A 22,309-nucleotide genomic window follows, 5' to 3' on the forward strand; every position below is an offset into this window, starting at 1 on the left:
TTTTTGGAGGGGGTAAGTCAAGATAATTGGGCTTAAGTGAATTGCCCAAGGTCACACAGTTAGTGAGTGTCGTGTCTGAGGCCAAATTTGAACTCAGGTCCTCCTGTCTCCAGGGTTAGTGCTCTATTCACTGTGCCACCTAGCCACCCCTTTGACTTTTGTTTTTTGAATACCCACTGTTAGATGCAGAGTATCCTCAAAGCCTCATTGCAATTTTAACTCCTAATAGCTCAAAAATCTAGTAGGACTCTTGAGACATGCTGTAATTGTTGAACTGAATGGAATGATTCTGAAAAAGCCTATTTTTTTCTTTTTCACAGTTACATTTTGAAAGTCATTATGTTAGTGAGGTTCCTCTTGTAGGAGAAAGTCACCATCTTTTCTCATTACAGTATCTGTGCACTGTCAAGAGAACCAAACTTATAGTCAGAATTTATAGAATTACTATAAAATCATTTTATAATTAAGAATAGATTTATTATGGAATTAAATACTATAGAATTTATAGAAACCTGAATTTGAATGTCGACTCTGCTGAGACACTGTTTTTTTCTATTGTAAAATGATGGAGTTGAACTAGGTGTCCCCTCAAAAGTCCCTCTTAGTCCTAGGTCTGAGCATCGATTCGTCCTCTCTATAGGACTTTTGAAAGCTAATACTGCCATCTACTGATAGATATGTAGATTTTCCCATCTAATCTAGATTGTTGCCTGCTGCTGAACATTCTCAAATCAGTTTGCTTAAGGTTTTTTACAAAACAAATGTAACCAAATTTCATAGGCGCTTATACCAGGTGCAAATTTGAATGAGTACAAGTTTGGAGGCCTGGGAAAGAGTTCTTAGCTTGTATAGGCAGTGGGAGTTAAAGAAACATCTGACGCTGTCCAATGACTTCTATCTTGGGTCAAATCCATAACCTTTCTGAGTGTTCTGATCTGATGCAGCAACTGACCTTTTTATACATGCTGAAGTTTTATCCTGTTTGGCCTGCGAATGTGACCATGAAATTGTTTGGTTCAGGGAGAAAAATGTGGAGGTAGGGGATTGGGGAGGGGGAATAGACAAGTACAATAATGAATTCCCTTACAAGTTTCAGCAGGTTTGGAGAAATTGACTCTCACAATGGTTCACTGTGTTATCCAAGTGAAAGCAGCCATGCTTATCTGTCCATGGGACTCAGAATCATGGGAGTATAGTATAGTGGAAAGAACAACATATTTAGAGTGAAGAAAGAGGATCTAAAAGCTAAGTGACCCTAGATAAGTCACTGAAATTCTCTGACCCTCAGTTTCTTCATTTGTAAAATGTAAGAGGGGGTGGACTAGATGATTTCTGTGGTCCTCTCTAGCTATAAACTTATAATATTATAACTATTATTATTACTTTAGAGATCACCTAATCTAACCTCCTCTTTTTGCAGATGAAACAACTGATATCCAGAGAAATAGTGACCTGCTTGAAATCACACAGTTTACTCAATTTCAGCAAGCATTTATTTGGCACCTACTTGGTGTAGAAGAGTTTCCTGGGCGTTGGTACAGGGGTTGGGGTTGGGGTGGGGGAAGAGATTAAGATTAAATTAGGAAGTTAGTGGTGGAGCCACTTCTTGATTTCCAGGCTAGCATCGTGCTATTCCCAACATGTTTCATATTGAAACAATTCCCTACCTAAAAATCGTAGTTTAAAAAAGAATTTGACTCCGGCCACTGTCAGAGTGAATGGGAGCTGATGCCTTCATATATGGCTTTTCTCCTTCTAAGGCATTATTTCTACTAGGCATGTCAGAAATGTGTTGTCAGTCATTTTCAGTCATATCCAACTCTTTGTAACCCCTTTTGGGGTTTTCTTGGCAAAGATGCTGGAGGTTTACCATTTTCTTCTCTGGCTCATTTTACAGATGAAGAAAATGAGGCAAATAGGGTTAAGTTACTTGCCCACAGTCACACAGCTAGTAAGAGTCTTAGGTCAGATTTGAACTCAGGAAGAAGAGTCTTCCTAATGCCAGGACCAGCATTGTATCATCTGTGCCACCTAACTGCATTTAAATAGTTAATGTTTATATAGTGCTTTATACTTACCCTGTGCTGTACTAAGTGCTTTCTAATTATTATTTCAGTTACTCCTCACATCAACCCTGGTATGTAGGTGCTATTATTACCCCAATTTGACAGATCAGGAAATGGAAGCAAACAAAGGTTAAGTGACTTGTCTAGGGTAACACAGCTTGTAAGTGTTTGAGACTGGATATGAATTGAGGTCTTCCTGACTTGAGCTAGGTAGCTCAGTGGCTAGAGTGCCATGCCTGGAGTCAGGAGGAGTTCAAATGTGACCTCAGACACTTACTAGCTGTGTGACCCTGGGAAAGTCACTTAATCCCTTTGCTTCAGTTTCCTCATCTGTAAAATGAGCTGGAGAAAGAAATGGCAAACCACTCCAGTATCTTTGCCAAGAAAACCCCAAATGGAGTCAGGAAGAATTAGACATGATTGAATAACAACAACAAATTCCTGACTCTAGACCTGACGCTCTATCAACTGCCCCACCTAGTAATGGTGGTTTCTGTGACAAGGGGTCCGAGAAGTAAATTTTCATCTCTTCCCAACTTCCCTATTTTGTTATTTAGTTTTGGTACCTAATAACTAGGCTCCCTCCATATTTCCTGTCTAATGGTTATAGATCTTTAGGGAAAGGGAACTTTCATGTCTTTTACTAGCACTGGAGTCCAGGGGCCGTTTTCCATTTGACTTGGATGGGAATTTTACAACTGGAAGGTTATAATCCTTATTTCTTCACTATCCTTAAGTGTGAGACATATAGAGCGACCAGACTGATCTTTTTTAAACAAAAGTAGCAGAAGTTCTACATCCAAATGCATGTTGACCCCTTCAAAGTAGTCCTCTTGGGAAGCTGCACACTCATTCTCACAATGCCTACCTTGTTTGAATCATTTTTGCAATTACTCTTTGGAAATGCTGCAGTTAGTGCTTCCAGTACATTTTTCTATATCTCCTTGGTGTTGGCAGATCTTCATCCTTAATTTTCGGAAACAGCCAAGTCATTTGGAGCAAGTTTGGTGAATAACACAGGTGATAAAACTGTATAGTACTCTTAGCAAAATGAGGTGTAACTCTAATGAAATCATGCTGATCTTCTTGTGTGACTTGTAAACTGCCTCTAAAGGCTCTTAAATAAGGGAATTTCTAAAAGTAACATTTATTTTATGGAGGGATATTGCATAAAAATGGAGTGAAGACAAAAGGAGTACATGTTTAACCTTCTCCCTGGGTAATACCTCACATTGGTGAGGTGGTACATATTCCAAGGACAAAATCCCACTCTATCTGTTCTCCCTACCTTATAGATTACTTGGTAAATTGTTTAAAAGCATTCATTGATATATGGGAAGGTGGTAACTAGTAGATATTTACACTTGCTTTTAAAATAAAAATTTTATCTTTTTCCAAGTTCTTAATTGCTAAAATGTGAACATTGCATTAGAATGTAACCAGCATGATCACAGCTTGGTGATACAGTAAATAGAACACTGGGCCTGAAGTCAGGAAGGCTTGAATTCAAATTCAACCTTTACTTACTAGCTATGATACCCTGGGCAAGTATCTTAACCTCTGTTTGCCTCAGTTCCTCTAGCCGTAAAATGGTGTAATGTAATAGTAATTTGAAGATCTTCCCTGCCCCTTAATAGTCCTAAGGGAATTTGAAGATCTTTCCTTCTTTGAAGATCTTCCCTTCCCCCTAATAGGCTGAATGTAATAACATGGAGCCTGTGGTGGGAGGAGCTTGCTTAAGGGTGGAGCAGAGCCCAGAGGAAGCTGGGAATCAGAGCAACTAAATGATGGGAGAGAGAGGATGGAAGGCAAACAGAAAACTAAGCTTGTGAGTGTTTGTTTGTGGGAAGGCTAAAGCACGGTGTGGCTCCCTGTTGTGTTATAGTGCATTAACTTCTTTGTTACTATGATGGATTTGACTTTCTGGTGTTGGAATTTTGTTTTCTGGTGTCTGAGTAAATGTTTTGCTTCTGTCTTCTCTATGGAGAGTCTGTTATATTTTGTAATTCAGAATTGTGCTGGCATATTCATAGTCACTGTCGGTGCTGTGAATATTATGTTGGTGTTACAAATGGGGATAACAATGGCCCCTATCTCTCAAGATTGTTGTGAGAATCAAATGAGATAATAATGTAAAGTACTTAGAACAGTTCCTGATGCGTAGTAGGTTTGATATAAATTTTAACTATTATTATTATGTGATAAATTATTTAAATTGTGATGCAATACTACAATGCTATAAGAAATGATAAGCTTGATGAGCTTGGGAAAACATGGATAGATTTGCATGAAATAATGAAGAACAAAATGAGCAGAACCTAGAGAAAATTGTATATAGTAATAGCAATATTGTTTCAAAAACAACTTTGAGTGACTAAGACATTTTGACTATTATAAACACTAAAATTAACTACAAAGGTCATATGGAGGAAGGTGCTATCTACATCCAGAGAAAGAATTGACAAATAGAAGTATGCATAGAATGGTTTTACATATGTGTGTGTGTGTGTGTGTATACACAATACATATTTGTGTCTAATGGTGGCCACTTCTAGAGGGGGAGAGGGGAAAGGAGAAAAACAAAAAAAGGAAAGAAAAGTTGCATGATAACTATTATTTATTTTAAAAGAATGGCAAGTTGTACATAATAGATTTGCAGTTTAACGTACAATCATTTTTTCCTATTCTACTATGTTATGTAAATGCTTGTTTTCTTTCTTAAGTTCAGAATAAAATAAATAATTTTTTTTTAAAAAAGAAGTGATTTCATAGGGGCTACAATAACACATGATTACTCTTCAGGGAAGTCCTGATTGCCATTTCAACTACTGTTAGGAAATTTTGATGAACAGTATGCAATAACTCCAAATATCCAGCAGAGGGCACAGAAGGAAATGCTTTTTAAGAACTGTATCAACACCAAGGTTTTAAGCTTAGAAAATTAAAAAGTCATAGCTAGATGTTGCTGCCTTAAGACAAATTATTGATTGATGAATTATTATTGATAATCTCTGAAAGGTTTTAAAGAATAGGAAATATCCTTCAAGATTAGAGACAAGCAAATGATCCAACTTTCAGAAAAGGGAAGAAGGTGGGCTCCTTAAACTATGAACTAGTTAAATTTTCCTCTTGGCTAAGTTTTAAGAACATATTGTTGCTGACAGTTTGTGAGCATTTAGAAAAGGAAGCAGTTGTTTATTACTAAAGGTCAGAATAGTTTCATCAAAAGCAATTTCTGCCAAACTAATACCATTTCCTTTTTTTGACAAGGTAACTAAGAGAATGCTGTAGGCATAGCAGACTTATAGAAACAACGCAGCAAAATTTTAAAAAGTTAAAAAAAAAACAAGGGAAAGTCCTCTCCTCTATGCACATAACAGTATAATCTCCCTAAGATTCCCATGCCACTGGTGGGAAAAGAAACATGTGGGTGAGGGCATACATGTAAAGAATATATATAAAACCAGGTCAATCCATGTTCCTGTAGCTTTCTGTCAGATAGAACCCCTATCCAGCAATCACTTCTACAGTATTTTTGACATTTGCATCCAATTTACCCATCAAGTCCATATTACTATCAGTAAATGTTATTTACTGATCCGGTAATGTCATCGGGCTGCTGTACAGTCGTCCGGTTGTGTTCATTGTTGAGTTATTGGCTTTGAGTTGATGACATGAGTTATCCAAGGTGCTGTCATCTACTCATATTTCTACCCAACTGCTTTCTTTGGGACCAGTACTTCTTTCTGCTTCCATCTGCTGGGTTTCTGCTGAATGACATCTGCTTATGTGCTTTCTCCCCTCAATAGGGAGGTGGCCCTAGCACTTATTCTTGGTTGTAGGGGCAAATCTTTTTTTTTTTAAGACAAGTCTGCAACTGTACCAAATCAGTTAGCATAAGCTAGCAGAACCCTCAGGCTAAGATTGTGTGTGTGTGTGTGTGTGTGTGTGTGTGTGTGTGTGTGTGTTTTAACTGTTCTATTGTTTTTTTCTCAGGCTGGAGCTCCTTGACCTTAGTCTGTTCTATTAGGAGTGAGAAAATTCCTTCCCACTACCATCAGGTTCTTATCACTACCTAGGTCCATTCACATCACCTTAGGGGCTTTATCTAGCAAGGCTGAAGGGCTTAGATGGGAATCATAGGAAGCAACTTTTTGTTCTGCATTACTATGAGTGACAAAATTGCCGTTCTCCAATACAGGGACTGATATAAAGTTCAACATTTGGGTAAATAAAATCAACCTTGCAACAGGATAACTGAAGGGTACAAAAATAAGGGAATCTTCTGCTTGGCCTCATAAAGCATGGTTATAAGTGGCATAAAGACAGATTTAGAATAAAAAACTTACTAAAAACAGTTAGAGCTCTCCAAAAGTGTAATGCACTGCTTTGGAAGACAGAAGGTTCTGTTATGGAGACCTTCAATAAAACACTATTTGATCAATTGTTAGCAATAATATAGAAAAGGTCAATAGTGATTAGGGCTATATATCCTCCAAGATACTTTCCAATTCTTGAATTTCATAATTTTTTTCAACAACAAACTGCAAACTTTACTAACTACAAATATAATTAAAACTCTAAATTTCTCATTTCTTCTTATTGTCGTTTTTCCTTTGCTTTCAAAGAGAACTAATATCACTATGTTGGGGTAAATAGTGGATGATGGGTAGTGTCTTGAGTTACATGTGAACTGGATTTAAATGAGGCAAAGTTACGCAAAGTTGTCAGCCTTACTCTCTCTTCCAGAGTCATCAAAGTCCAGTGGCAGGACAGGAGTCTAAATGTTTTTTTTTTGTTTGTTTTTCTAGAAGTCTAAATGCTATACTTAAAATGACTCATCTAACTTTCTTGTACTGTTAGGTTTTACTGTTATACTAACATTTTGTTAGTACATGAAACAGACTAATTTATTAAAATAGTCAATGATTCTTAGGTGGTGAATTGTACCTGTTCTGCTATTGCTTGTAGCTAATTGTTTGTAGCTGAATTAAGATCTAAACACAAAAACAAGAACCTAATAATTCATATGTTTCCCCCAGTTTACCAGCCTATATGCCTACAGTTTAATTATGGAGTGAGTACTCTCAGTAATTATTGTGTAGTGGCAACTACTTCCATTTATACTGAACCAGGAAAGTAGAGAAAGAAGATGATATGCCACTTCTTAACAGACCTTCACAAATGGTCCTGGGAAATACAGAGAATTTCTTTTCAATGAACTATAGTTATTCCTTCCATATCATGGCTATCCCCATCACCGTTTTGATATATCATGGGTCAGGAGAAAAAATTAAGTGGGAATTTTTGGGGTGTTTTGTGGAAGTCACAGGAAACATGCAAGGGCCAGTAGATAACACAGAAAAAATTTAGAAACTCAGAAATGCATAAAATGTGTGTATAGTATTGTAAAATATCAGTATATTTTATCTGTCAATACCATAATAATTCAAATTTTTTCTCTGGTAGAGAGAGAAAGCCAAAAAGTTTTACATATGTTTTCCAGATTTGGGGGGGGGGAACTATGCCCCCAAACTCCATGATGTGGAAGGAAAAACTGTGGATTTAGACATCTAACTGGGGGAACTTCCCCATTCTATAGTATTTTTGACATTTGCATCCAGTTTATCTATCAAGTCCATATTTCACATAGAAATATAATATTTAAGGGTGGATAGTGATGTTAAAGATAATTTGGGTAAACTTCACTTTATAGATGAGGAAATTGGGTGCCACAGAGGGAAAATAACTTGCACAAGGGTACAAAAGTAGTAAGGATGTAGAAAAGCTAGTTTGATTTCAGGTCTTCTGATTCTAAGGCCACCATAATACTGCTCACAATAGCGTGAAATGCATAGTGGTAAGAGAGAAACTTATGACCCAGGATTTATGAAACTACTGTTCCAACTGCTGAGCTAAGTCTCATCCTGAACTTCCCAACAGATCAAGCTCTATCATTTCATAGTTTCTCTCTAGTGATCTCATCAGCTTCTTTGGGTTTAGTGATCATTTTTTTTCTTTCTTTTTTTTTGGGGGGGGGGGCAATTGGGTTTAAGTAACTTGCCCAAGGTCACATGGCTAGGTTTTTTGTTTGTGTGTGTTAAGTGTCTGAGGCCAGATCCGAACTCAGGTCCTCCTGAATCCAGGGCCAGCACTCTACTCACTGCACCACATAGCTGCCCCGTTAGTGATCATTTCTATGCTGATGATTCCCAGATAATATATGTCTAACCCTAGAGTCTCTCCTTTGAGCTTTAATCTCATATCACCATTTGATATGATAATGCCTATCAGATATTTCAAACTGGATGTCCTGGAGACATCTCAAACTTAACATTTCAAAATACTCTTTATCTTTCCCTGAAAATCCACCCCTCTTCCAAAATTTCTCTGTTTCTGCCAAAGGCTCTGTCATGACTCCAGACTTTCAGATTCATAACCTTGTAATAATAATACTTTTAGAAAAAGGAAGAAAAGAGCATTAGGGAATCATTTGAAAAAAATGAACAAACAGAAGAAAGTAGAAAAAAGTTCAGAAACAGACACAGATAGACAGGGCAGTATTATACCTATCATGTTAAATTTGAAATATGCCAGAGAGATACAGAGACAGAGAGAAGAGAGACAGAGAGAGAAAGAGAGAGACAGAGAAGTCCATTAAGTTTATATAATGGAAATAATGGAAATTCAAGGCATAACACACAATTCTCTTTTCTTTTTACATGGAAACATTAATATTTCTTGATGTTTGTCAAGTTAATAATGATTGCAAAAAATTAAAAGTAGAATGATTAAGAAAAATACAAAGTTCTAAGAAATTCAGTGGATGAAAAAATCATTTCTGAATTAGGAGGATCAAGGAAGCATTCACATAGGAGGGATAGCATCTTGCTATCTGGTAATGGTGGATATATAGGATTTCCCCAGGGAGAAACATGAAGTGAAGTGGGGAGACCATGGAAGATAGTCTAAGAGGACTAGAGAGCGTGAATAAGATATATGAATAAGAGATGAGAAAAAACAGAATATATTCAGTTTGCCTTTGTTTGAAGAGGGCTATATGATAGGCCAGGATCAAAAGGTAAATGGCATTTGATGTTATCATAAGGAATCTGGATTTTATTCTGTAGTTATTGAGGGTTTCTGAGCAGGTAAGTGGTATAAAAGCTATAAAATTCAAAGCTATAAAACAAAGGGTCAGCCCAAGAAAAAAAGATGATGTTAAACTTTTTCTTTGGTGCTTCTAGTCTTCCCTTTCTGGGATCCTTTCCACTATGCCCCTATCACTGTCTACTTACTTCATTTTGATATATGTGTAGGACTTGTCTTGAGTCCTTCGGGTGTTTGCACATTACTTTGGTAAATTTGTTCACATGAATCTCAGAATATGTTGTACATAGGAATCCCATGTTGACTTGAGTCTCTCTGATCTCTGCTGCTTGATTTGAATAATTAGTTTACTTTAGTCTCAGACTTAATGTGTTATATTCCTCTCAGGAGGTTCTAAATTTTCTTTTTTTAAATATATATATATTTTTACTTTATCAAATGCTTTATTAACTTCAAGTTTATATCATTCATTTCCACAAGATTTTGCGTTACAAATTTTCTCCCCATTTTCCCCCTACCCACCACTCCAAAACAGTGATCCCACTGGATATCCCCTCCTCCAATCTGCTCTCTCCCATATCTTCCTCCATATCCCCTCCAATTTTCCAGTAGGGCACAGTGGATCTCTATGCCCCAGTGCCTGGATATCTTATTTCCCAGTTACATGTAAAATAATAATAATAATAGTATATATATATATATGCATTTAAATATTTGATTTTAAAACTTTGAATTCCAGAGTCATTTCCTTCCTCCCTCGTCACCCACCCTTACTGGGAAGAAAAACAATTCAATATAGGTTGTACATGTGTAGTGAAGCAAAATATTTCCATAGTGGATATATTGCAAAAGACTGACTATATTTCCCTCCCTCCTATCCCACCTCCCACTTGTTATATTCTCTACATTTATCCTGTGCCTTTTCAAAAGTTGTGTGCTTCCAACTTCCCTCCCCACGCAGCCTGCCCTCCCTTCCATCATCCCCCCTCTCATCCCCTTCCCCCCTACTCTCCTGTAGGGTGAGATACCCTATTTAGTGTGCATGTCATTCTCTCCCTAAGCTAAATTCAATGAGAATAATGACCAATTCCCTTTTGTCTTCCTGTTCTTCCTCTCTATTGTAATTGGTAACCATTTTGCCTTGCTTCTTCTATATGAGATAGTTTACCCCATTCTGTCTCTCTCCATCTCCTCTCATTATATTCCTCTCTCACCTCTTAATTTCATCTTTTAAGTATCATCCCTTCCTATTAAATTGGACTTATGCCCTCTATCTATGTATGCCTGTACACATATATACACGCACTCACATATGTATTCATACACCCATATACCCTCTTATATAGACATATATATGTATGTATACATTTCTATTCCCTTCAACTATTCTCATACTGAGAAAAGTTTCATACTTTATAATTATCATTTTTCCATGTAGGAATGTAAATAGTTCAACACTGATAAGTTCCTTATGATTTCTTTTCCCTGTTTACCTTCTCATGCTTCTCTTGCTTCTTGTATCTGAATGTTAGATTTTCTATTAAACTGGTTTTTTTCAGCAAGAATGCTTGAAAGTCCTCTATTCCATTGGATGACCATATTTTCCCCTGAAACATGATACTCAGTTTTGCTGGGTAGGTGATTCTTGGTTTCAATCCCAGCTCCTTTGCCCTCTGGAATATCATATTCTAGGCCCTTCAATTCCTCAGTGTAGAAGCTGCCAGATCCTGGGTTATCCTGATTGTGTTTCTACAATATTGAAATTGTTTCTTTCTGGCTGCTTGTAATATTTTCTCCTTGATCTGGGAACTCCAGAACCTGGCTATAATATTCCTAGGAGTTTTCTTTTTGGGGTCTTTTTCAGGAGGTGATCAGTGGATTCTTTGAACCTCTATTTTGCCCTCTGGTTCTAAGACATCGGGGCAATTTTCCTTGAGAATTTCTTGAAGGATGATTTGTAGGCTCTTTTATTTTGATCATGGCTTTTAGGTAGTCCAATAATTTTTCAATGATCTCTCCTGGATCTATTTTCCAGGTCAGTCATTTTCCCAACAAAATATTTCACATTGTCTGCTATTTTTTCATTTGTTTAGATCTGTTTAATAGTATCTTAAAGTCACTAGCTTCCATTTGTTCCAATCTAATTCTGAAGGAATGATTCTCTTCAGTGAGCTTTTGAGATATTTTTTCTGTCTGGCAAATTTAGTTTTTTAAGACATTCTTCTCCTCATTGGCTTTTTGATACTCTTTTGCCATTTGATTTAGTCTACTTTTTAAAGTGTTGTTTTCTTCAGTCAGGTTGTTGACTCTTATTTTATAATTTTCTTGCATTGTTCTCATTTCTCTTCCCAATTTTTCCTCCACTTCTCTTATTTGGTTTTCCAGTCCTTCTTAAGGTCCTCCATGGCCTGTAACCAGCTCGTATTTTTCTTGGAAGCTTTTGGTGCAGGAGTTCTGACTTCACTGTCTTCCTCCTGTTCCATGCTTTGATCCTTTTTTTCCCCCAAAATAGGAGTGTAAACTTGGATTGCTCTGCTTGCTTTGCTTTCTTTGCCTGATCATGTTGCCACTCAATTACTTGACTTTTGTGCTTTTTGCCACAGTAGGAGTCTGCTACCAGACAGGGGAGCTTTGTCCCAATTGCTGGAGTTTTTGCAGCTGCTGGAGCTTTTAGTTAGGTGCCCTCTCTCAGCCTCCGCACGCTCTGGCAAGCTGATTGCACACTCCAGGACCTCTACCCTAGACCCCAATCTAGATCCAAGCAGGTTAAAACAAGAGTAAATACCCTTCGGACTGATTGCTTGGTCTCCCTACAATCTGTAAGCTAGGAGCTGAAGTTGCCATGTGGCAGCAGCAGCGGCGACTCAGTGGCTTCTCCCTCTGGGGGTAAAGGCCAGATAAAACTCCCTAACTACTGGATCCCAATGTCCACACTGCACTGACCTCTCGCTTTGTCCTTAGCATCTATGGGTTGATAATTCTGGAAACTGCTACAGCTGCTGGTGATCTGAAATCCCTCCAGCCATTGTCTGGTTGTGACCACCCTGAGCCTAAAACCTCTGGTTTGAGCAGGGCTGGGCTCGGCTCCCAGAGTGCTGTGCTGGCCACTTCCTGCCAGCCTCCTGGGATGTCTTCAGCAGGAAGTTAGGTTCTCTGTGTCATTTTGTAGGTTATGTAGCTCCAACGTTTGTCTAGAGTCATTTTTTACATGAATTGGAGGAGGTGGAAGCTAGAGCCATGTGGAAGTCCTGTTTCTACTCCACCATCTTGAGTCTGCCCCCGAGTGTCTATATTTTCAAAGAAGAATACAATGAAAAGAAAGGATTCATTCTTTCACCATTCACTCTAACATACTAACTATTCATTAAGTGACTTTCTGTGTGCTAAACTCTGGAGAAGTAAAGACAAAACAAACATAGTCCCTTCTCTTAAGGAACTTTTATCCTCCCATGTGAGATATATCATACATCTATAGATTAAAAAATATATACACTAAATTGAGGAGGGATGGTGCATTAATAACTCCCATTGTATTCCTATAATAGCTACCACAAAATCTGAGCCCTGAATGAAAAGAAATTCTAAAAGGTAGAGATGAGAAGGGAGCATATTTTAGGCATGGAAGATAGTCTGTGCAAAGGCATGGAAAGCAGAGTGAATGAAGGTGACAAGGGGAACTATGAAGTAAAGGCAGCTAGGTGATGTAGTAGATAGAGCACAGGACTGGAGTCAGGAAAGTCTGAGTTCAAATCTGACCTAAGACACTTATGAGCTGTGTGACCTTGAGCAAGTCATTTAATCTATTTGCCTCAGTTTCTTCATCTGTAAAATGAGCTGGAGAAGGAAATGGCAAACCCCCTGCAGTATCTTTGCCAAGAAAATCCCAAATGATGTCACAAAGAATCAGACTTGACTGAAATGACTGGACAATAGAAATCACCATGAAGGAAGCCTGAAAAGGAAGGTTAGAGTCATATTGTAAATACCAAGCTGAAGAATTTGCATTTGTGTTTTTGTTTATATTTGTAGAGGGAAAAGAAAAATGTGAAAAATTCTAGATCAAGGGAGTAACAGCTGTCAGAACTGTGCTTTTAAAAACATGTATTTTGGCTGGTAGTGGTAGCATAGCTACACCAGAGATGTCAGCTAGTGGGAGAAGCTGAGAATGGTTGTAATGGTAATGGTAATTTGAAGATCTTCCCAATATACTCTTCCCTCTAATAGGCTGTATGTAATCACATGGATCCTGTGGTGGAAGGAGTTTGCTGAAGGGTGAAATAGAGCCTACAGGAAGCTGGGAGTCACAACTAGACTAGACAGTTGTGAAGAGAGCATGCTTTCCAGGGAGACAGAAAGGCTTGTGAGTAAATATTGGTCTTCTGTTGATTTGTAGGAAGGCTAGAGGATGCTGTGGCTCTTTGTGCTGTTGTGGCTTATTAACTTCTTTGCTACAATGATGGAATTTGCTTATTGGTTTTGGAATTCGGTTTTCTGGCGTCTGAATAAATGTTTTGCTTCTGTCTTCTATATGGAGAGTCGTATTTTGTGATCGAGCACTGTGTGGATATATTTATAGTGATTGTGGGCACTGCGAATATTGCATTGGCACTACACTGATGGATCACTTGAGTTTGGGAGTGCTGAGCTGCAGTAGGACCATAGCCAATTGAGTGTTTACATTAACTCTGGAACCAGTATGGTAAGCCCCTGATAGCAAAGGGTCATCAGGCTGACTGTTGTTGTTGAATCGTTTCAGTAGTATCTGAATTTTAGTGACCCCATTTGGGAGTTTTTTTTGACAAAGATACTGGAGTGGTTTGCCATGTCAGCTTATTTCACAGATTAGCAAACTGAGGCAAATACAGTTAAGTGACTTGCCCAGGGTCACACAACCACTGAGACCAGATCTGAACTCAAACGAGTCTTCTTGACTCTAGGTCTGGCACTCTATCCACTGTGCCACTTAGCTGCCCCCATCAGGTTGCCTAAGGAAGGAAAAATCAGCACTGGTTAGGGAAAAAAAGAGTCAGTTAAAGTTTCCTGATCAATACTTGGAACGGACCCATAAGTGGCCTATTGCACTTTCAGCCAGTTTAAGATAGGGAGACCTATTAAAAAAATATAGACTTTAAAAAAATAAAGGCTTTTCCCCCTTATAGTTATATAGAGGATAGCAAGGCATGGTGAATAGAGTTCTGAGGTTGGGGTCAGGAAGATTTCAATTCAAATTCCACATATACTTGATGATGTGACCCTGGGCAAGTCAGCAAACCCCTGTGTGCTTTAGATAAGTCCCTGTGACTTAACTAAAGAGTCAGAGGTAGTTTGTTGTCTACATTTCCAATACGCTTGAAGTCAGGAGTGATCACATGAATTCCTCCCTCTTATTAACAGTAAGTTTTCCATCTGGATGTTCTTTGTTAATGACACACAGTCATGTAAACACTCGTTATTGGTTTCTTTCCTTTGGCTTTTGATACTAGTGAAAACTCCTCTAAAGCATAATAAATAGTTTTGTGACTGTAGGTGGTTACTCTGCTGCTCATTTGGAGAGTGACTAGCTAAGCATGAGGAATAGCCCTTCTATGCCAAGTGGAAGTTTGCCCAAATGATTAGATAGGCAAAAACTTCTCAAGAATTGGGAACTGACAGTTATGATTATGGTCAGATATCTTCCTGAGTCTCTCCAGAGATATGGAGATGAAAATCTGACTTCCTTGCCAATGGAGAGATAATACATAGGCAGGAGACACAACAATAACAGTTTGTCTGCTGCTCAGTTCCTGGCAGTCCCAAAGAGTAGGCTTTGTTGGTAAGGCTTTTTTTTTTTATGGTGTTGAATTTCAAGTACATCCTGAAGAGATAAGAATGGAATCCACACAGAATTGTGGCTATTTAAAAAATAAATTCTTATCACTTTTTTTGGTTTCTATATCACCTATATTTCATAATATACTCCTCCCCTCTTTCCTGTTCCTATTGCTGCTCAGTATTTTCAGTTGTGTCCAACTCTTTGTGACCCTATTTGGGGTTTCCTTGGCAAAGATACTGTACTGTTTTGTCATTTCCTTTTCCAGCTCATTTTACAGACGAGGACAGGCAAACAGGGTTAAATGACTTGCCCAGGGTCACACAACCAAAAAGTGTTTGAGGCTAGATTTGAACTTAAGAAGAAGGTGGCACTCTATCCACTGTGCCACCGAGCTACCTTTCTTCCCCCTGTAATTCTTTATAACAAAGAATTAAAAAGAGAAATAAAAACAGTGCAGCATATCTAATCAATATACATATTGAAATAACTGATATTTTATACAGTGCTCCACACCCATAGTGCCCTATGACCTTAAAGAATCTTGGGAATGTACCTTGTCAAATCTCTTCTTTTTGGGCCAACCGTGGTCATAATTACACATTTAATTTGGAATATTTTGTAATTGTTCTTTCCATTTATGTTATTTTTAGTTATTGTGCATATTTTTTCTGGTTCTGGTAACTTCACTTTATATTAGTTCATGAAATATTCCCATGCTTGCTATATTTATTATATTCATACATACATATATATATGTTGCTTTTTGGAGGGCATTTGGGTTTAAGTGACTTGCCCAACGTCAAATGGCTAGTTTTTGTGTGTGGGTGTTAAGTGTCTGAGACCGGATTTAAACTCAGGGGTCCTGACTCCAGGGCCTGTGCTCTATTCACTGCACCACCTAGAGGCCCCCATTCATATTTTCTTACAATACAAAATTCCATTGCATTGATGTACCGTAATATTTTGGGACATTTTCCAATTGATGGGCATCCATTTGTTTCCATTTTTTTGCTACTACTAGTTAAGTAAAACTTTACTACTACAAAAAGTTTTGCTATAAATATTTTTATGTACATGGGATCTTTCTTTTTAACATTAGTCTTCTTGGGCATATGCCACTGAGTCACAGTTTTGGACATGTTAGTTACTTTCTTCACATAATCCCAAATTGTATTGATTATTCCAATCTTTTGTCTTCTTTGCCAGTTTTCTAGGTAAAATCTCAGAGTTGTTTTATTTTTAATTCTCTTCTAATTAATGATGTTCAATATTTCCTCATATGGTTATCATTAACTTGCAATTCTTTTTTTGAGAGCTCTTTACATCCTTTTTACCACATATCTTTTGGGAAATGGTTTTTAATCTTATGTATTTAAATTAATTGCTAACATATTTTGTATATAAAACTCTTACCAGAGATATTTGGTATGAAGATTTTCCCTATTCAACCATTTCTCTTTTTAATCTAGTTACATTGATTTTATTCTTGCAAAATTTTTTTTCAATGTCAAATAATACAAATTTGTATTCTATACATTATAACCTCTCTCTCTTTCTCTGTCTTGCTCATCTTTATATATTAGGACTATATATATATATATATATATAAATGATTTATATATTAGGACTATATTTAGCTGATAGGAAGAGTTTGATAGAATGTTCTGTCTCTCAATTCTTTTTTTTAATAATTCATGTAGATTATTTATCAATGGTTCTTTAAAAGTTTGATATAATTTTCCTGTAAATCTATCTAGAGCAAATTCTTTTCTTTTGGTAGTTTCTTTACACCTAATTTGATTTCCTTTTAATAAATTGGATTATTTAAGAATATTTTGTGTTTTACTAATTTGACTAATTTATATTTGTATAGATTATCCCCCATTTCTTTTGAATGTCAGTTTTGTTGACATATAACAGTATGTACAAAGCTTTTGTTGCCATAAAACAGTATATAAAAAGATAATTCCTTTTATTTCTCTTGGGTTTGTTGTAATTTGGCTCATTTTTTTAAACTTTTGTTTCATTTGTGTTTTATCTTTACTCACAGGGTCAGGCAGTCTACATCTGCCTTGCAGAATTCTTGCTTACAAAGTGAATCTTGGGGCATGTTTTTACTCTAGCATGATTGGTTTAACCTTTTACTGGCCTTTTTCCACCCATTTGGCAGGGGGTCTAATGACTAGCACTCCCAGTTCCATTTAACTGTTAAACGTCAGATAAACTTTTACAAAATTAGCTTCTACTTCAAAGTTATAGCAAGAACAAAAAAAAACATTCTTCCTCTGCACCCCGCCCACCCTCCCCCCTTACCACAGAAGCATACACTTCTCTAAACCATCATGATCCTGAGAAGTGTAAAACGGCTCATTTCCTATGTAGCATTGGTACCACCAAATCCATGTCCAGATATGACATGACTTCCAGATAAGATTGTGTCTCGGTTACTGCTGTATTGAGGTGAAAAAGGTCACTCCCAAAGTTTGCTCCTTGCTTCTCATGATATCAGTGCTGCACTGGTAATGAAACTAGGGCCCTTCAGCAATGGGATGTGAAGGGAGGCTCCACTTTCTTTATACCTTGGGACATCGATGCTGTACTGTTTATGAAACTTGTACTCTGGAATGCTAGAATACTGAGGAGCATTCTGGAGCTTTTAAACCCACAAGTTGGAGGCACCACTTCCCTCCAAGAGTGCCAAGATAAAAAGAGAAAGAAGCTGAAACTGACAGGTCTATTTGAATGACTCCATTGTCAATGAGTCTCCTCTTCATCACATGCTTAACTGACAGGAGCTGATTATAGATTGTCTATGTATGCTGTATAGTCTGTCACTTCATTTACATATTCTCACAATTCTACTGTAAGCAGTTCCTTAGGACCCTTTCTCTTCTTTTTCCTATTTTTTGTGTTTTACTTATATCAATGCTTTCTTTTATCTTCTTTTATTTAATCTATTTCTTTTCTTCTTTTGTTCCCTCTCTTTTTCCTCTCAGTGAAGTGGTTAGTTCAAAATCCTCCCTTCTTTCCTCCCCTCCAAATTCTTGTTCTCTAGTTCTTTTTTTAATTAATATTTTCCTGAGGAGCTTTTCTTTGCTTTTTTCTCTTCCTTAATCTTCTTTAATGTACTGTTCATTAATTTTCTTCTCTACCAGTCTATTCGGAAATTTTAGTCTCTGTTTCGTGGTCTCTAAATTTTCTGTGTTCATATTGTTAAAGCTTCTGAAGTGTCACATTTGAACTTCTTCTAGTCAATTTCCATGTTACTACCCTCATAAATCTTTTTTTTTCTTTTGTGCCTTAATCCCCTAGATGAAATCTATCACAAATTCTCCATCTCCTATAGTAGTCACATACTCATGGGAATCCTCTTCAGAAGGATTAATAACCCTCTTTTGATTCCATCTCACTTAGTCCTTCCCTTATGAATACATGAAGGAAGCATTTATTGAACACTTAGTATGTGCAAAGGACAGTGCTAAATGCTGGGGATAAAAAAAATAGAAAAGCAATACAATCCCTTCTCTAGAGGAGCTCACATTCAAAAGGAGGAAGATAAATGGAGGAAGGTTTCAGCTGTGATCAGATAAAAAAAGTCTCATGTTCCTTGGGGTACAGTGGCAAAGAAGATGGTAATGCACCTCTTTAATGGCCTTTCCACTGACAAAATTATACCAGTTTCTGACTCTGAATCACTGGATAGTGCCAAGGACTTTGGTAACAAAAATTTTCTTTTTGGGGTTTTTTGCCTTGTACATTTCATATTTTATTGAGTGATTTTTCTGCCTTTTTAAAATCAGGTTGGCTAAAGTTCTATCAATTTTGTTAAGTCTCTTCAAAAATCATTTATTTTTGTTTATAGTTTCTACAGTAGTCTTGGTTTTCATTTTGTCTATTTCCTTCTCATTTTTAATACCTTTTGTTTAGTGATTTTTTAAAAGATTTGTTAGCTTTCTAATTTTAAAATGCATTTGTATGTTTGTTACAAATATGTTTGCTCAACAATACTTTCCTTTTTAAATTTTACTCATTTATGTTTGCAGGATTACAACCCCCCATGAAGATTGCTTTAGCTATATCCCAGAAAATTTAATGTTGCTTCATCATTATAATTTTCTTTCACAGAATTATTGATTTCTATGATTTGTTCTTTGACCCATTCATTACTTGGGATTTCATTGTTAAGTCTCTATCTGGATCTGAGTCTTTTGTTTGTGCTCCCTGAACTAGTATAAAGCCAATAAGGAGCAGCTCTCCTGAGGACTGCTGCTGTGAATAACTTTAAGGTTCTGATCACATAGTATAGTGAACTCTCTATTTATTCCACAATAAACTAAAGCAAAATGTTCACAACAATGTAACAACAACTTATTACTAAGGTGGCCAAGAAACAAAACATATCATTCAGTAAGTCACAATCTCAATCAGTATGGAGTACAAGTGAAGCCTCCTTTCATCCTTAAGTAGAGGCTGGCTTCCAATCATCCTTAAGGAGTAATCATCCATAAGTCAATCATCCTTATAGAGTAGTGGAAACTATAAAGGCCATCCACCTTTAAATTTTCTCTCAGTGAGCATCTGGAAGTCACAATTAAGTTACTGCAGGTTCCTACTAAGTACCCTCTTAAGAGGTCTTGGAAAGTACAAAGGACATTTACCCCTAAATCACAAGTCAGTTGCAATCTCATCAGTCAGCACTAAGTACTCAAGTAACAGTCCTTTCACCTTAACTGGAGGCTGACTTCCAAACTCCATGGCTCCTCTTCCATGTTCCCAGCTCTTGCCTGGATTCACCCAGCTGTTGCCTGGATATAGGCAGCTCTCCGCTCCTGTTCCATATCAAAGCTCACAGTGACTAGTCCACTCCAAACCCCTTTTAGTTTCTGTTTCTGGGAAGATGTAATGTAATGGAATCTGAAGATCTCCCATGCCCCTTTGTATTGGCAAGTAAGCAGGTGCTTGGCACCTTGTTTCAAGTTAACACCTTGTTTAAGCTATTTAATTAACACAGAAGTAGTTAACATCTGGGGAGGAAGTTGCTGATGTAGCAGGAGGGGGTGGAATGGGGAGGAGCTATATTGTATATAGGAAAGAGCACCAGCAGGACAGTCAGAATTTTCTCTCAGTGAGCATCTGGAGGCTGCAATTTCTGCTGAGACCTTTCCTTTGGGAATTTCTGCTAAGAACTTCCAAAAAACAGGCTGAGAAGCTACCATGAGTGACAGAGGAGGATCCCTGCTTGAGGGAACTTGTTCTGTTGTGAAGGCTCAGGAATGTGGGTGTTCACTGCATTAACCATGAGTATCAACTTCGTGGCTACTGTAATGACTTTGGCTTCCTGGCTCTGGGACTTGGTTTTCTGGTGTTTGAATAAAGGCTTTGGTTCCACTCTCTATGTGGAGAGTCTGCTACATTTTGTGATTTACAACTATACCAGTGTATTCATAACCAAACATAAATGAGTAAAATTAAAAAAGGAAAGTGCTGATGAGCAAATATATTTGTAACAAACATACAAATGCATTTTAAAATAAGAAAGCTAACAAATCTTTAAAAAATCACTAAACAAAATGTATTAAAAATGAGAATGGGTGTTGTGAATATTGCATTATTGTTACTGAAGACAAAGCTTAACAGAGCCACAACAATATTTACACACATTAAGCTTAGCAGAGTTACACCAATATTCACATGCAATGATGGCACGATCATCTCAATTCACTTTCTGTCTGACAAAGTAACAGAAAACAACTGACAAAGCTTCTGTCTGAGAAATCAAACACAAATCAATAGTAAAGTCCTAGAACTTCTGTAAACAGCAGTAAAGTCCTCTTTCCAGACTTCTGTCAAAAAATAAAAGACGAGATTTTTGTCTGGCAGACCAACAGACAGTGATAAAAAAAATACTGAAATCACAAGCATTCTGGTTCTCTATTCTGCTTGGTCCCAGCTCCAGTGCTCAAGCTTTTATCTGCTCTGCTCCTTCCTGTTCCACCCTTCCTGTTGCATCCTTCCTGTTCCATTCTTTCCCAATGTGGGCTCCATGTGACTACCTTAGGCCCATTAAGGGCAGAGAAGGTCTCCAAATTCCCTTAAGCCTATTAAGGACAATACAATGTATGTTGTTTCCAATAAAGACTTGATATAATCACAGGTGGGGCTCAAAGGCACTTGAATAGCTGAAACAAGGAGCAAAGTACCACTTTGCTTGCCATTACACTAGTTACTATTTTTATTGCATTATGGTTTGTAAACGACCTTGAATATCTTTGCCTTTTTAACATTTATCCATAATATCTCAGTGTCCTAACAATTTGTGAATTTTAAAAAAGTAACATGTAATACTGAGAAATATGTATATTCTTTAGCAGTCCCATTTAGAAGATGCTATATTTTTCTGAAAATATAAAATGCTATATTTAATATTTTGTTCATCTTTTTGCTAAATTTGTCTGAAATTGAGAGGACAGTAAATTCTTCTATTATTTAGTATTCCTTTTTAATTTTTTAAAATTTTGTTCTTTTGCTTTTTGGAGGGGGAAAAGCAGGAAGTCGGGGTTAAATGACTTGCCCAAGGTCACAGGGCTAGAAAGTGCTAAGTGTCTGAGGCCAGATTTTAACTCAGGTCACCTGACTACATGGCCAGTGCTCTTTTTACTGTACCACATTGGTGTCCTAATTTTTTCATTCCTGTCTATATTTTCTTGTAATTTGGTTAATTTTTCCTTCAAGAATTTTGAAATTAAGGATTTATGGTATATAAATTTTATTTTTTTGTTCATTTTTCAAATGCTTTATTAACTTCTGATTTACATCATTCATTTCCGACAGATTTTGAATTACAAATTTTCTCCCCATTTTTCCCCTACCCAATGCCCCAAAATAGCAGGCCAAAAGGGATATCTGCTCCTACAATCTGCACTCTCCCATATTTTCTCCCATACCCCTTTCGACTTTTCCAGTAGGGCATGGTGGATCTCTATGCCCCAGTACCTGTATATCTTATTTCCCAATTACATGTAAAATAGTATTAATAGTATATACATATATATATGTATATATATATATATATTTAAACATTTGATTTTAAAACTTTGAATTCCAGATTCATTCCCTTCCTCCCTTGTCACCCACCCTTACTGGGAAGATAAGCAGTTCAGTATAGGTTGTACATGTATAGCTAATGCAAAACATTAAAATAGTAGATAAATTGTAAAAGACTGATTATATTTCCCTCCCACTTATCCCACCACCAACTTGTTTTATTCTCTACTTTGATCCCATCCCTTTTCAAAAGTGGGTGCTTCCAACTTCCCTCCCC

This window comes from Petaurus breviceps, unplaced genomic scaffold (genome assembly GCF_028583685.1).
Source record: "Petaurus breviceps papuanus isolate PSGF00001 unplaced genomic scaffold, PetGlider_PUasm1.0 189, whole genome shotgun sequence".
Classification (NCBI taxonomy): Eukaryota; Metazoa; Chordata; class Mammalia; order Diprotodontia; family Petauridae; genus Petaurus; species Petaurus breviceps.